This window comes from Oncorhynchus masou, chromosome 17 (assembly GCF_036934945.1).
Source record: "Oncorhynchus masou masou isolate Uvic2021 chromosome 17, UVic_Omas_1.1, whole genome shotgun sequence".
Classification (NCBI taxonomy): domain Eukaryota; kingdom Metazoa; phylum Chordata; class Actinopteri; order Salmoniformes; family Salmonidae; genus Oncorhynchus; species Oncorhynchus masou.
The window spans coordinates 20,988,952-21,005,020 of NC_088228.1; the positions used below are offsets into that span (position 1 = coordinate 20,988,952).

Below are 16,069 nucleotides of genomic sequence, written 5' to 3' on the forward strand. Positions count from 1 at the left end.
TTGTTCAGTTTGATTTTTTTTTTTTTTTTTCAGAGAGACAGAATAAAAGATGGTAGAAATATTACTGAGCCAAACCAACTATTTAATTGACTCATCTCTGCCCTGCCCATAAGCAAGTAAGCCAGTTGTCAACTTAAACACCTTCACTTCATATAAACGTCAGGAGAAATACCAAGACAGGACCGTATTTAGCCCAAACAGAAGGCCATGCGAATTCTATTAAGATGTATGGGGAGACAGTTGCTAAAGCCCTTAAATCGTGCTCACATTCAGCTTAATCCTGCTGTGGCTGATGTATGCCTGTAGGTATTGCGAGAGGAAACATGAGTCATTTAGCAAACCACTGCACAGAGGGAAAAGTGAAGACGGGAAAAACAGACGCACAGTCTTTTGAACCCCTGAGATGAAAAAAACTGCAGACTCCAACAGGATGAGTCAATTTCCACATAGACCACTTCCCTTTTGTGGGGTGTCTGAATGAAATATGTGCAAAGGCAGGGATCCTATATTTAGACATCAAATCGCTCTGTCACCTCACTGCTCCATCTCTCAGAATTCTATTTTTCTCCCCATGTGTCACTTGATATCATTGACATGCAAAAAGGCAGAATAAGTCCTATGTGGACTTTTGGGAACATTAGAACGCCGAAGAGGGAACCAGAGGCATGAATTCTCATGACTGACAGGTAAGGCAGGAAGTTAGTGTGGGCAGAATGAGGGCAATGGCTTTCAAGTATTCTGTGAGTAAATGGATGTCTGTCACGCGAAAGTGAGTGTACACAACGTTGAGGTTTTAATTAAATAAGAGAGATGACAGTTTGAATATGCTTCAGGATCTGTTGGCGAACGCCTTCTAAAGGCTTAAGATACCAACAACATTTTCTGAATAGGCTAAGGAGCAGCACAGGTGAAGCTCAGACAAAGGACATCTCATCGGTCAAGGATTTCCATACCTGCCTACTGGTAATCTTGAGGGCATCACACGTCTGGCTAAGCTTTATTTCAAGAGGGAAGAAAAAGATAAGCAAGTGACAGCGATGACAATCTCTCTAATCCAAAAGTGCAGCCAGGTCTAAGTATTGTGGGCTACAGGAGAAAAGATAATGAAGTACTGGCAAAAGCAGTCAGTATCAAGAAGTGAAAGGAATAGCAAGAACATATCTACTTGTCTCTCTCTGCAAAATGTATAATTCATGAAAACAAAGTCCAAGGGTATATCCTCCAAAGATCTTCCTCACATCACATACTAGAGGTTTAACACTAAATTTCAAATTTGCAATAGAGGATCAATCCCCCTTCCCCCCCCCTCCCGGTGCAGGGCTTATCTAAAACTGTGGGATGTATTTTTATGTTTGTCCTATCCCTAAATGAAATAAATTGATGACTGTACAATGCCATTTCAGCTATTGTTTAAGCGCAAGTTGCCAAAATGTACTGAAAAAAAGTTATCTACAGGAAGTAATCTTCAATATTTGGTAACCACTCTGGCATCCAAGAGCAATTGTGAATGGAAAGTCACAACCATGAAAAAAATGCATAAATCAATCCACGTATTTCAGTTATTGATACATAGGCCTATCTTATGTTATGAAGTCAGAAAGGGAAGCAATAGGAATAATAAAATAAACAGTAATATACATCCAGCCTGTTGTGGGAAGTGTGGCCGCACCATACATGAAAGTACAGTCAGCATTAATTAATTACCCATCCAAACATACAGTGATCCACTTCTCTGTAAAAACAGCTCCATGTACTACATAGGCCTCTATAGAAGAGGCAGTAAATATTAATTATTTGAGACAGGTGTCATAAAAACAAGTGCCCAGTCAAAGAGGTCTCTTGGTTTGGAAAAACAGGTATGAAATAATAAATACATCTACTTGTGTATAATGTGTTGTCTTACTCATTATAATTCGGTAAATACTGTGTCATCAGCAGTACAGTGCCACAAGAAGTCTATCTATACAGTACACAACTAGGCATCTGATTACAACCCTACCATTTTCGAAGAACATGCAAATACTAATCTAATTACAGCATGTGTACAATATTCAAATGTTCCCTTGGTACCAATGCATCAGGGAGATAGTGAAACTATCCACGCTGCATTTTTTTCACACCAACTACTGCATGAGCTTAAAAAGGGAAAGACTTGGCTTAATAATAATCGTTTTGAGAGATTTCCAAATCTACCAAGTGCTACTGGTTGACCAACAAGGGCCACTATTCTACTCTATCAGGGAACATAAACTCAGCAAAAAGGAAACGTCCCTTTTTCAGGACCATGTCTTTCAAAGATAATTGGTAAAAATCTAAATAACTTCACAGAACTTCATTGTCAAGAGTTTAACCACTGTTTCCCATGCTCGTTCAATGAACCAAAAACAATTCATGAACATGCACCTGTGGAACGGTCGTTAAGACACTAACAGTTTACAGACGGTAAGTAATTAAGGTCACAGTTATGAAACTTCGGACACTAAAGAGGCCTTCTGACTCTGAAAAACACAAAAAAAGATACTCAGGGTCCCTGCTCATCTGCGTGAACAAGAAGAAGGCATGAGGACTGCAGATGTGGCCAGGGCAATAAATTGCAATGTCTGTACTGTGAGACACCTAAGACGGTGCTACAGGGAGACAGTATGGACAGCAGACCACGTATAACAACACCTGCACAGGATCGGTACATCCGAACATCACACCTGCGGGACAGGTACAGGATGGCAACAACAACTGCCCGAGTTACACCTGGAACGCACAATCCCTCCATCAGTGCTCAGACTATCTGCAATAGGCTGAGAGAGGCTGGATTGAGGGCTTGTAGGCCTGTTGTAAGGCAGGTCCTCACCAGACATCACTGGCAACACCGTCGCCTATGGGCACAAACCCACTGTCGTTGGACCAGACAGGACAGGCAAACAAGTTCTCTTCACTGACGAGTCACGGTTTTGTCTCACCAGGGGTGATGGTCGGATTCGCGTTTATCGTCGAAGGAATGAGCGTACACCGAGGCCAGCACCAGATTTGCCAGTTCTTGCTGTGAGATGTTACCCCACTCTTCCACCAAGGCACCTGCAAGTTCCCGGACATTTCTGGGGGGAATGGCCCTAGCCCTCACCCTTCGATCCAACAGGTCCCAGACGTGCTCAATGGGATTGAGATCCGGGCTCTTCGCTGGCCATGGCATCCTGTACCTGTCCCACAGGTGTGACGTTCAGATGTACCAATCCTGTTCAGGTGTTGTTACACATGGTCTGCCACTGCGAGGACGATCAGCTGTCCATCCTGTCTCCCTGTAGCACTGTCTTAGGCATCTCACAGTACGGACATTGCAATTAATTGCCCTGGCCACATCTGGAATCCTCATGACTCCTTGCAACATTTCTGTGGCACATGCACGCAGATGCGACACGTTCATGCAGATGAGCAGGGACCCCAGGCATCTTTATTTTGGTGTTTTTCGGAGTCAGTAGAAAGGCCTCTTTAGTGTCCTAAGTTTTCAAAACTGTCACCTGAATTGCCTACCGTCTGTAAGCTGTAAGTGTCTTAACGACCGTTCCACAGGTGCATGTTCATTCATTGAACAAGCATTATGGTTCATTGAACAAGCATGGCAAAGAGTGTTTAAACCCTTCACAATGAAAATCTGTTAAGGTATTTGGATTTTTACAAATTTTCTTTGAAAAGCAGGGTCCTGAAAAAGGTCTGTTTCTTTTTTTGCTGAGTTTATATACACAGTACCAGTCAAAAGTTTGGACGCACCTACTCATTCAAGGGTTTTTCTTTATTTTCACTATTTTCTACATTGTAGAATAATAGTGAAACATCACAACTATGAAACAACACATGAAATATATTTTAGATTTTGAATTCTTCATAGAAGCCACCCGTTGCCTTGATGACAGTGTACCCACATATGCTGAGCACTTGTTGGCTGCTTTTCCTTTACTCTGCTCTCCAACTCATCCCAAACCATCTTCAAGTGGGTTGAAGTCAGGTGGTTGTTGAGGCCATGTCATCTGATGCAGCACTCCATCACTCTCCTTCCTGGTCAAATAGCCCTTTCACAGCCTGGAGGAGTGTTGGGTCATTGTCTTGTTGAAAAACAAATGATAGTCCCACTAAGCGCAAACCAGATGGGATGGCGTATCGCTGCAGAATGCTGTGGTAGCCATGCTGGTTAAGTGTGCCTTAATTAAATTCTATATAAATCACTGACCGTGTCACCAGCAAAGCACCCCCACACCATCACACTTCCATGCCTCATGATGAGAACCACACATGCGGAGATCATCCGTTTACCTACTCTGCATCTCACAAAGCCTCTCCCAAAAAAAGGACACACATCGGTCTAATGTTCATTGCTCGTGTTTCTTGGCTCAAGCAAGTCTCTTGTTTTTATTGGTGTCCTTTAGTAGTGGTTTCTTTGCAGTAATTCAACCATGAAGGCCTTATTGACACAGTCTCCTCTGAACAGTTGATGTTGAGATGTGCCTGTCAATTGAACTCTGTAAGGTATTTATTTGGGCTGCAATCTGAGGTGCAGTTAAACCTCCACAGGATCAGTGGGTCCCCTGCGGGACAGTTGAGCTAACGTAGGCTAATGTGATTAGCATAAGGTTGTAAGTAACAAGAACATTTCCCAGGACATAGACATATCTGAGATTGGCAGAAAGCTTAGAATCTTGTTAATCTAACTGCACTGTCTTATTTACAGTAGCTAGTACAGTGAAAGAATACCATGTTATTTTTTGATGGCCTTTCTCTTGCATTTAAATATGATGACACATCAGATCTAATGTGTTATATTCTCCTACATTAATTTCACTTTTCCACAAACTTCAAAGTGTTTCCTTTCAAATGGTATCAAGAATATGCATATCCTTGCTTCATGTCCTGAGCTACAGGCAGTTAGATTTGGGTATGTAATTTTGAGTGAAAATTGAAGAAAAGGGGCAGGTCCTTAAGAGGTTTAACTCTAATTAACTTATCATCTGCAGCAGAGGTAACTCTGGGTCTTCCTTTCCTGTGGTGGTCCAGCTGACGAATCTGCGTTTGGCGGATACCAGGAGAACGCTACCTGTCCAAATGCATTGTGCCAACTGTAAAGTTTGGTGGAGGAGGAATTGTCTGGGACTGTTTTTCATGGTACGAGTTGGGCCCCTTAGTTACAGTGAAGGGACATCTTAACGCTAGAACATACAATGACATTTTAGATGATTCTGTGCTTCCAATTTTTTGGGCAACAGTTTGGGTAAGGCCCCTTGCTGTTTCATCATGACAATGCTCCCATACATAAAGCGAGGTCCATACAAAAATGGTGTGTCGAGATCGATGTGGAAGAAGTTGACAGGCCTGCACAGAGCTCTGACCTCAACCTCATCAAACACCTTTGGGATATATTGGAACACCGACTGTGAGACAGGTCTAATTGCCCAACATCAGTGACCGACCTCCCTAATGCTTGTGACTGAATGGAATCAAGTCCCTGCAGCAATATTCCAACATCTAGTGGAAAGCCTTCCCAGAAGAATGGAGGATGTTATATCAGCAAAAGGGGGACCATCTCAAAATTATTGCCCATGATTTTGGAATGAGATGTTCGACGAACAGGTTTCCACATACTTTTGGTCACACACACATATTTTACTTCAAGTATAATTTTTAGATATGACTAATAATGTTACTGTTCCCACTACAACAAAATACTGAAAAGGAAAAGTCAACATTTTACAACTTAATATTCATAATCTCCAGCATCACCCCAACATCAGCATATGTGAAATTGCTGCGTTTTTATGTTTTGTAGTAAAAAAGAGGAACATCATCGGTGTGCAGAGTGTGATTTTTACCAATTGTGAGTAGGCATTGTTAATTGGTTGACGATTTCATTGGAAACACTTATCTTCCTCTTTATTACGTGTGGGGTGGTACTAGAGATGATGATTATGAAGTATACATTATTTTTACATTTCCCTTTAAATACATGTAATTTTGTCCTTGAAACATTTAATTAAAATACTGTACAATTCCATTCATTCCTATTGAGAATGCTCCTACTGGGCAGTGCCAATATGGCTGACTGACCAGTGGCTTCAAAGCCTCTCATTGGCCAATACAAAGCATCAGCAATCCATAGTTTATATACATCATTGGTTGAGAACAAGGGTGGTGGGAGAGGAGCATGGAAGCTTGATATGGGGCTGATGCAGTACTGTTCTAATTCCTAATACCTAGAGCAGAGCAGCACAGTTCTCCATACTCTCACTCAGTCATATTGTATGTGGTAATGGATGACAATAGCCAGTCCCCTGCTTCAAATTGCGATGGGGAAAAGGACTGCACTTACAGAAGAACAAAATGTCCACATTCTGGCTAGGTCAAATAATGAAGATACATTTTTGGACCTAGCATTCTGGTCCACATACTTTCAAGCATTTACTCAGAATTACAGTTATTTGTTATTATCATCTACTGGAAATCATAAACTTCAGTAAATTTTGCTTGGGACAGATCTTCCTTACTCGCTTGGACAATCAAAATCAAGTCAATCTGTGGGCCATCAGACCCTGCCGCCAACTGTAATGGCTTACAGCTTGTGGTCTCTGATGGCTGGCATCCTCTTCGTACTCAATTAAAATGCAGTGAAAGAAGCCTGCTGTTGGGGCTGATTGGTGGAACCTCCACCTGTGCCCAGCTGCAGCATGAATCAACTAAGCCTGTGTCCCAAATTACACCATATTCTCTATATAATGCACTACTTTTGATAAGGGCCCATAGGGTTCAGGTGAAAAGTAGGGCACTGTGTAGGGAACAGAGTGTCGTTTGGGACACATTCCTGGTTGCTGCCTGGTCTCTTCTGATCCTTGACTCCTAGTCCAATAAATAATTTTTTCGCCACGGACCCTTGACCAGGATAATCTGGAATTTCCACGTTTTGATGATTGATGCCATCTTGAACCTCACTATTAAACATTAAAGGCTGACAAAAAAGTTATTGGTGGTATTTAAACATTTTTTTTTTCAAGACACTAAACGTGCCATCTTTATCAGCAGTGTAGCCTGTTTATATTACACAAATCTTGTCTTTCGTCCAACAGCAGATATTTTATAGGCTTTAGTAGAACTCAATAAAACTAGGATCCACCGCCACTGAGCTTGGATTCAAACTATATGGCCTAAGGATCTACACAACATACCACAGCCCCTGTATTTGTTGACATAAAAAATTATCTTGGGGCATACATTATACTGTAAAAATGATATAAACCTTTATATGCTGGTTGCAATAACATTGAGAACTTTTTCTTTCTATAATTCATAATAAGAAGAGAAGAACACCTTGCAGAACAAGAGGTTTGACTCATTAAAGCAATGGTTGTCTGCAGGCGGCATGTGGGCCAAAATCGGCCCGTAAGTGATATTTGTTTGTTCCCCAACAGTTTTTAGAGAAAAGAAATAGAGATATATTTTGGGGATTTTAGTTTTGGGTCAACAAATACTGTCAAATTACCAGGAATTTAGCACAAAAATATATATTTTTTAAATATTCCTACTAGTAACAAAAAGAGACATAAGTGATTGTATTTCAATTGAATCAAGGTATGACATTATTGTTATTTTCAAATACAATTCCGTGTGGTCAATTTAGAAAGAGTACAAATGACTTTATTGTCCGGCACCCCGACCATCCGTTCCTAAGAAGATTTGGCCTGCGGTTGAATCTAGTTATCTTGCCCTGCGTTAAAGGATGGGGGTACTACCACCCTCATACGATCAAAGGGCTTCCACATCATCTCCCAGAATGTACTGCTTTATTACATAATCTAGATACAGTGTGATAAAAAAGGCCATGAACTTGTATCTAATTTAGCTATTACTGCTACTACCCTTTTCCACATGAATGAGAACTCCTCTTGAGTTGGAATTTCCCATCTTTTAAATCAGATTGTTGACTGCTGAAGCACGTCTAATGAGTGCACCCAGTATAAAATTATATAAATATGAATTTCCTATTTGAACCATACTGTAACTTGACTTTAAGGCCTTGCTCAGGGTTAGCCTTTATACAGTACAGTCACCTCAATTGTGTTTTTCTTGTCATGGAGCTAAGGATGCTTAGCTAGTCTCTTCAGTGACCCTGAAACATCCTGATGTAGGATGTTAATCTGATCACCATGTGTTGCAGGATAACTTTTCTGCAGTGCAGGACATATAAAACCTGTAACATATTAAAGTCTTCTGAAATGTGTAAAAATGTCAGACTTGATTTTCACTTATTCATTTTTTAAATAAACCCCTACAAAAATGTCCATGAATTACAATCCACATTTCCTATTGCTGCAGGATTATTTCCTGTCTCAAATTAACAGCCTGCAGTCACGACTCAGTGGCTGCATCTCAAATGGCACCTTATTCCCTATATAGTGCAATTCTTTTCACCAAGTCTACAGGGCTTTGGTCAAAAGTAGCGCACAATCGAGGGAATAGGATGCCATTTGGGATGCAAACAGAGGCTTTATTGATGAGCCTCAGCTATGAAACAGTCAACCATTGAGTGTACTGTATGTTCCAACACACACAGACAAATCCAAGTTTTTGGCCCAATTGCAAAAGCATCCTTTATAAGTAGACTGTGTTATAGAGTGCTGATTCATTTCAGTTTCCAATTTCTCACCCCCAAAAAACTGTCCTTTGTTTCACTCATTTGGAAAAAGTATTTCATTCATTTTCAAGGACTGGAACCTCTCCAACCTTTTCTTGCATGAGTGCTACTTTTAAGAAAAGAAACATGTTGTGAGCTACATTTTTTTCTAGCTTTCAAATAGCCACATTCTTCTCTTCTCCCCTGCAAGTCTTCCCCAGGTCCTTAGTTTGCAGGAGAAAGCAGTGCACTGTTTTCTGGCAATATACCTGGTAGAATAATGGTTAATAAACAACTCTATAAAATATGTGATTTCCCCCCCCCAAATTCTGTTTTATATTTTCCTAAATTATGTTCTCAGTTGTATTTTTCCTGGTTTTAGCTTTATTGTTTTTCACTCTCAAAATTGCAATTTTTCATAGAGAAAAAATAAAATTGGATGTTCTGAGAGTCCATGTCAATGCTTAAATCAGAAGGCAATTTTTGTAGGTCTCGAAGAAAACAAATATATTTAGACTTGAATGTAATTCCCCTTTAATTCTGCATCTGGCCCTTTAATCGATAATCTAGCTAGTGAGGAATATGCTGTCTAATGTGCCGGTCTAGGATGGTTCTGTACTGATGCTGCTCATTTCATAGAAAAGTTAGCAAATACCAAATACTAGATATAAATTATATACTTACTCATGATATACTTCTGCCAGGTAAGCCTACTTTGCAGTTAAGATTTAATTGAGAAGGTTTTGGGGAAAGTATTTCTGTCAACCCACATGCGGTGATCACAACTGAGTACACACGGAGTGATAGACAAACATGCACACCACACACACAGACAGGGGCAATATATATTGGAAATTAATTGGCAGATATTGTGTTAGGTTTAGCTTTTTAAGCTAATAGTGGCTAACCAGAGTGGGGTAAAGTCAATGTTCCGTTAATTAGATAGTAGCTAGTAGTTTCTGATACTTTTAGATTTGTTTATGGCAGGTTGCGGTGGAATATATGAATAATTGCATGTTCTTTCAGAATTGTTTGGTGAGCTACTCAAATGTGGGCTGCAAGCTACTGGAGCTGTTGGAGACCTGTTGGAGACCCCTGGGATAGAATATGCAGTGCTACGACATCCATTGCATATTATATATATATATATATATATCTGTTGTATCAGCCTGGCATTGTTTTTGTTTTGAGTGCTTTAATAATTAACCAAGATTGATTGATCGATATCAAAAGCCTGCCAGCCATTTTCACTTTCAGATGATTAAAACACACTTTTATACTTTCACTGCAAACCATTTTATCTACGGGTAAAAAAATGCATATATATTCGACTCCAAAGTCCTCAGTCAGCTCTGAACTCGTATTGACATGCATGCTTTCTACACTGTATGCATGAGTAAGTTAAAAGGGGGCTCTCTCTGTGAAAGTCAGGAAATGGAGAGAGAGAGGTTATGAGGGGAAGGCTTGGTAATTCAACTTGTGAATTTAACATTTAATTAAACATGCAAACCAGTCAAACAAATGATGCTTTTTAACTTAGCAGGCTGCATAAGCAATAATAAGGGAGAAAAATTAAGATGGAAAATTCCTCATCAATGAATAAATTAGAACGATTGACACTCTCTCCTAACTGTGCCATATATTTGGTTATAAGATAGTATATTTGTCACTCTTTGTGGAACAGAGTTGGTGTACAATGGACCTACTCGTTGAGATCAGCCCAAGTTTCCCCTCTCTTCTGTCGATCTCATTTTCTACAGCTCTCCATCCTTCAATCTCAATTATGGAAATGTAATCAATGACCCAAACTTCCCTGGGCACAAATGATTGCTAAAAGGTGGGGAAGACTCTTATCATGTCCGCACAGATGTTCTTGGCAAGTGATTTTGCTGTACTGACATGGTTCTACTACAGAGAGAAATGGCACCCTATTCCTGTTATAATGCACTACTTTTGACCCTAAAGGGAATAGGGTGCCATTTCGGACACATCGAAAGACTGATTCCATTCCAGTCCACTTTGAATCAGCAGCTTCGATCTGGGAAATAAGATCTCCAAATGAAAATCCAGCTGCACTACTGCTAGGCCTAGGCATATACTATATTGAGTTTGCCATGGCTACTGATCAATGTTTTATTCATTTAGGAGCACTACATTTTTACCACACACACACACACGTCATGTGGTATCCCATCTACTCACATAGCCTACTGTAGTTAGATAACTGGCTTCATTGTGCACCAAAGAGTGCTGCAAATAAAAAAATAACATTAAACTGGGTCAAGATAGTACAAATGGTACATTTCTGCAGCATAACCTGTGCAGCTCAGAGGGATTAAATCTCCGCTGACAGTAACATTGAAAATCAATGAATTTGGTTTGGATTTCAAGTCAAATGAATCTCTGCTGTGATAATGTTCAATAATTGAGATCAATGCATTTACTTCTAAACATTGTACATGTCCCGTTCTAAAAATGTTCTTTATCATTCTCTAAGAGAGTTCAGCCAAGCATCATACACGTTTCAGACCGCATTTAAAAAAAAGAGTGAGCTCAAGAATAGCTTAGTGCTGGAGGCAGATCAGCTAAACGTTGTGTGGTACTATGCTCCCTCTGTAGGTGAGAAAAAGCAGTAAAACTGTCAAGAATCTGCTTCTCCCTTCCCAACTGCTGGAAGAGGAGGGTGGTGAGCAGCTAAAAGTCTCTCTCTCCACAGGGAATTTTAAAAAGCAGACTAGTTGTAACTACTTCATGTAAGCAAGCCCCTGATATTCATGTACATTTGATGTTCAATAAAAGCAGGCAGGAAATAGCGGACAAGACAGACAACCTCCCTCAGAGACACTTTGTTGTAAAGAAACAGGGAATATTTTTCTAGTAAATGTGTTCATTTTGATAACATTGTATATTTATGTTCTCAACAATGCCCATATCCCGCCCCTTAGTGAATAAAATACCAAATCAAAGTCATTGGAAAGAGAGACTTATTTCATCATTGTTTATAAATACTAATAACAATCAAACACCAGGAATCCGCTATTCAAATACGAATTGCACAGAACCAACAGCTTAGTCGCCCAGAACCAACAGCTTAAAAAATACACTGAAGCAGCTTACACATTTTCCTCCACGGATTAGATTAAAAAAAAGCTGCTTCATATTTGGTGAAAAATTGCATTAAATACCCCCTCCGATTGAAATGACAGCATGATTCTAGTCTGCCAAAATCATGTACAAAGAGGATTCATGAACATATGTAAAACAATAGACTGATTGCTCACACTAGTGTCCAGTTCTTTCCTCCTACAGTGGTAGTGCTGCCTGTGGCCTTTGACGAGCACAAATACTTTGAGACACATGGCCATATCAAGAGGGAAGCACTGACCTACACACTGCCTGTTCCTTTCCTTCCACCATGCCCAGGCAGTTATCCAAGGTTCACACAGCGAGGAGGCAAACCCATGCAGTGAACAACAAAGCTGTGGGGTGGTTTTGTTAAATCTCTCAAGCTTTGTTCTTGAGGTGCTATATTTAAAATGACTGGCTGAAGAATTCTCACTTGACCAGAAAGTTAAAGCACTGGGCATCTCACATTTTGAAGGCACTTTCAATGATTTTGCAGCAATCTTCTGAATCTCTCTCTCTCTCTCCTCTGCTCCATTATCATACCCTAAGCCTAAGGCAGGGAGAGATCTGGACTGAGTAAGCCTAGTTGGAGATGCTTACGAACTGAATGCAAATTCACAGAGGAGCATGTATAAAACATAATATTCACAAATCCTCTGCTGAATATAGTAGCCTGTGCACATCAAAATTCATGCGTCACAGGCTATAGGGGACACCCCCATTGATATGAGCTGTTTCAAATCACCCCAAAACTGCACACAAATAATAAAGACAATCATTTAGCACCATAGCACCAGAGTAATAATTTAAGGAGATAATTTAAGAGTAAACTAAAGCAAACGTCTGAAGTAAAAAAAAAAAAAAAAGACAGGTTGATAATGAATGTACAACTTCTTTGGATAAAACCCCCAAATCAGACTACTAACTCAACATTATTAATAATACACACTAGCCAGGTCACTGTGCAAATAATAACATCAATACTCAGGCACTCTAAAGCACATTACAAATTGATATAGAAGCAAGGCAAGCAATAGCAATGGCATCTCACCCAGAGTGTGAAGGGTGATCCTGTTGTCTCTTTCGTTGTGCGTGTATCCTACCAGCTAGTGAAGGTTGTCAAGATGTTTACAGTCTTCAGACAAACTGGTGGAATGCAGCCAGCAGCTAACCGACAGCCTCCAGTCCCTGATTCACTTGCAGCTTCCAACAGGCAAGTTACAGAGTCGCTTATTATAGGATAATCCAGGCATTGTCCTCTCACTGCTATAGCCAAGTTAGTCAATGTTGGTTGCAAGTTGGGGTCCAAAGGTGCCCCTAGAACACTGTCAAGTCCACAACAATACAGTGTATATTTAGCTAGAGATAATCAGCTGAGACCAAAAATAGTCACACCCCAAAAATATTTTAAAACTAAGGATGCATCTAAGATTTCAGAAATAGGAAACAGCAAGATATAAGTCAAAGGTGCCAGTGTCCCCAAGCCTCCAGGTCTTAATGATAATATATAGTGTAGCAGTAAGAAGAACCAGAATAAAATCCACACAAAATATCTCTTCTTTTCCTTTTAGGCAACTCTCCCTTCAGCAAAGAGCCTGCACCTGCTACCAAAGCAGAGAAATACAATGTACACCTTTTTCTGTGAGCCACACAGCTAAGCTTCAGCTGCCCCTGTTACAGTCATCACTCACTCTCAAGCCCAGCACTTCGGATGAGCACTGGACTGACGATTGCTCTTGCTCAAAGTCTTTCAGGAACACATCTCTTTGCTCTGTCAAACCGACTCTTGTTGCCACGCCTCCCAGACCGTGATTGGTTGAGCTGAGCTCAGAGCAAAGTACAGGGAGGAGGGGTCGATAATGCTATGTGGAAGGAAGGCGAGAGACATGAGAAGAGGAGAGAGAGTGGGGAAATGGTAGGCTGGGGGTTGGGGAAGCAGAGGAGAGGATATACGGAGCTCTGCAAGCCTGAAGGGACAGCCTGGCTAATGAAAGAGAAATGCTTCTCCCAATACTTTAGCCAAATTTGTGTGTTGCAAATTTGTTGTGACTCCTGGCAAACTGAATTCATACTGACAAAGTCCCTAGTTTCTGAAGAGAGATGCAGGTAACTGCCAAAATAAAGGAAACACCAACATAAAGTAGGGCATTGGGCCAACATGAGCTGCCAGAAAGGCTTCAATGCACCTTCGCATAGATTATAGTGTCTGGAAAAGGGGTTGGAACAAATTATTTTCGAACCCCCCCAAAAGGGGGACGTTCCTTTCTCTTCCCTTTTAACCTCTGAAATTCCTAGTGATAAAAAAATCATATTAGAATCCAATAGAAAATCCTATCAGATTTTAGAACCCATCCTATAGGGGGATAGAATCCTATAGCATCTCTCCTATTGGGATTTTATCCTATAAGATTGGTTTCAAAATCTAATATGATTTTTTTTCAATTGGATTCTTGTATTGGAATCCTATAGGACTGGTTCCAAAATCTGATTGAATCACTCCCATATTGTGGTGGTGTGTTGAAGAGGTTGAGAACCTCAGGGAATTACTGCTAGTGTAAGCAGGCAAAGAGATGGAGACACGAGAGAAAGACTGTTTCTCAGTTTACTTGTTGTTTAACCATATTAAGCTGTGAGATTATCCAATAAAGCTACATTACATTATTTTAGATTATTTTCCACAAATGTCCTGCATGTGGACACAACCTCACATTTTGCCCACATCGAATTGAGGGTAATTAATAGAGGTCGACCGATTATGATTTTTCAACGCCGATACCGCTACCGATTATTGGAGGACCAAAAAAACCTGATACCGATTAATCAGCCGATTTTTTTATTTGTAATAATGACAATTACTACAATACTGAATGAACACTTTCATTTTAACTTAATATAATACATCAATCAAATCAATTTAGCTTCAAATAAATAATGAAACATGTTCAATTTGGTTTAAATAATGCAAAATCAAAGTGTTGGAGAAGGAAGTAAATGTGCAATATGTGCCATGTAAAAAAGCTAACGCTTAAGTTCCTTGCTCACAACATGAGAACATACGAAAGCTGGTGGTTCCTATTAACATGAGTCTTCAATATTCCCAGGTAAGAAGTTTTAGGTTGAGGTTATTATAGGAATTATAGGACTATTTATCTCTATACCATTTGTATTTCATATACCTTTGACTATTGGATGTTCTTATAGGCACTTTAGTATTGCCAGTGTAACAGTATAGCTTCCGTCCCTCACCTCGCCCCTACCTGGGCTCGAACCAGGAATGCATCGACAACAGCCACCCTCGAAACATCGTTACCCATGGCTCCACAAAAGCCGAGCAGAGCAAGGGGAACAACTACTCCAAGTATCAGAGCGAGTGACGTTTGAAACTCTATTAGTGCGCACCCCGCTATCCATTTCACATTGGTTACACCAGCCTAATCTCGGGAGTTGATAGGCTTGAAGTCATAAACAGCGCAATGCTTGAAGCATTGCGAAGAGCTGCTGGCAAACACACAAAAGTGCTGTTTGAATGAATGCTTACGAGCCTGCTGCTGCCTGCCACCACTCAGTCAGACTGCTCTATCAAATATCAAATCATAGACTAAATTATAACATAATCACACACATAAATAGGAGCCTTAGGTCATTAATATGGTCAAATCCGGAAACTATCATTTTGAAAATAAAACGTTTATTCTTTCAGTGAAATACAGAACCGTTACGTATTTTATCTAAGCGTGGCATCCTTAAGTCTACAAAATCCTGTTACATTGCACAACCTTCAATGTTATCTCATAATTATTTACAAATTCTGGCAAATTAGTTGGCAACGAGCCAGGAGGCCCAAACTGTTTCATATACCCTGACTCTGCGTGCAATGAACGCAAGAGACACAATTTCCCTAGTTTTATATTGCCTGCTAACATGAATTTCTTTTAACTAAATATGCAGGTTTAAAAATATATACTTCTGTGTATTGATTTTAAGAAAGGCATTGATATACATGGTTAGGTACATTCTGCAATGATTGTGCTTTTTTTTCGTAATTGCACTTTTGTTATGTCATCCCTCGTTTGGCAAAGTTGTCTGGAAGAAATAGTCTTCACAGTTCACAACGAGCCACACGGCCCAAACTGCTGCATATACCCTGATTCTGTTGCACAGAACGCAAGAGAAGTGACACAATTTGCCTAGTTAAAAGAAATTCATGTTAGCAGGCAATATTAACTACATATGCAGGTTTAAAAATATATACTTGTGTATTGATTTTAAGAAAGGTGTTGATGTTTATGGTTAGGTACA

General features: G+C 40.1%; 1 protein-coding gene across 1 annotated transcript in view; it reads right to left on the reverse strand.

The window, feature by feature from the left end:
- LOC135558685 (BMP/retinoic acid-inducible neural-specific protein 3-like) overlaps positions 1 to 13,493 on the reverse strand; it is a 119,987-nt gene extending 106,494 nt beyond the window's left edge. The window contains exon 1 of the mRNA XM_064992715.1: positions 12,822 to 13,493. The gene's annotated coding sequence lies outside the window, so the exon portion shown is untranslated. The remainder of the gene's footprint in view (positions 1 to 12,821) is intronic.
- Between the last annotated feature and the right edge of the window lie 2,576 nt (positions 13,494 to 16,069).